This window comes from Microtus ochrogaster, linkage group LG2 (assembly GCF_000317375.1).
Source record: "Microtus ochrogaster isolate Prairie Vole_2 linkage group LG2, MicOch1.0, whole genome shotgun sequence".
In the NCBI taxonomy this organism is placed as follows: Eukaryota; Metazoa; Chordata; class Mammalia; order Rodentia; family Cricetidae; genus Microtus; species Microtus ochrogaster.
The window spans coordinates 19,912,962-19,913,526 of NC_022028.1; positions in this window are offsets into that span (position 1 = coordinate 19,912,962).

A 565-nucleotide genomic window follows, 5' to 3' on the forward strand; every position below is an offset into this window, starting at 1 on the left:
ATTATCTCAGAATTCATATAGAAACACAAAAGACCCTGGATAGTTTAAACAATCCTGAGCAATCAAACACTAATAAAGAAGGAAAGGGGGGGCTTCAGAACCCAGGCTGTAAGGCAAAAGCTTACAGGGGCAATCAGTAGAGCAAAGTTAAGAAGGGTCCCTGGAACCTCAAGAAATCCCAGAGGAATTATCAGAACCCTGACAATATGACAAAGCCCAGAGGAACCACTAGCCTAAAACAGGAGGAAATGTAAGGTTGGTGAGAGAGAAAAGAATTCGCGGGGGTGAAGGTGGGGTGCAGGGCGGGGCGGGGCCAGGCGGGGCCGGGAGGGGCGGGGCCGGGCGGGACAGGGACCACACAGCTGTTGGTGGGCTGGACCGGAGTGAGCAGCCATGAGGGGCAGAGGGTAAACAGAAGAATTGCTGACCAAAGAAACTATAAAGGGAGAGAGTGTCTGCAAGATTTCAGATTTTTTTTAAAAAAATTATTTTAGAAGGTCTGTAGAGAAAGCATCAGAGAGTAAAAATATGTTTAAAGGGTTGTCAAGATTTTTTTTAAGGTCTG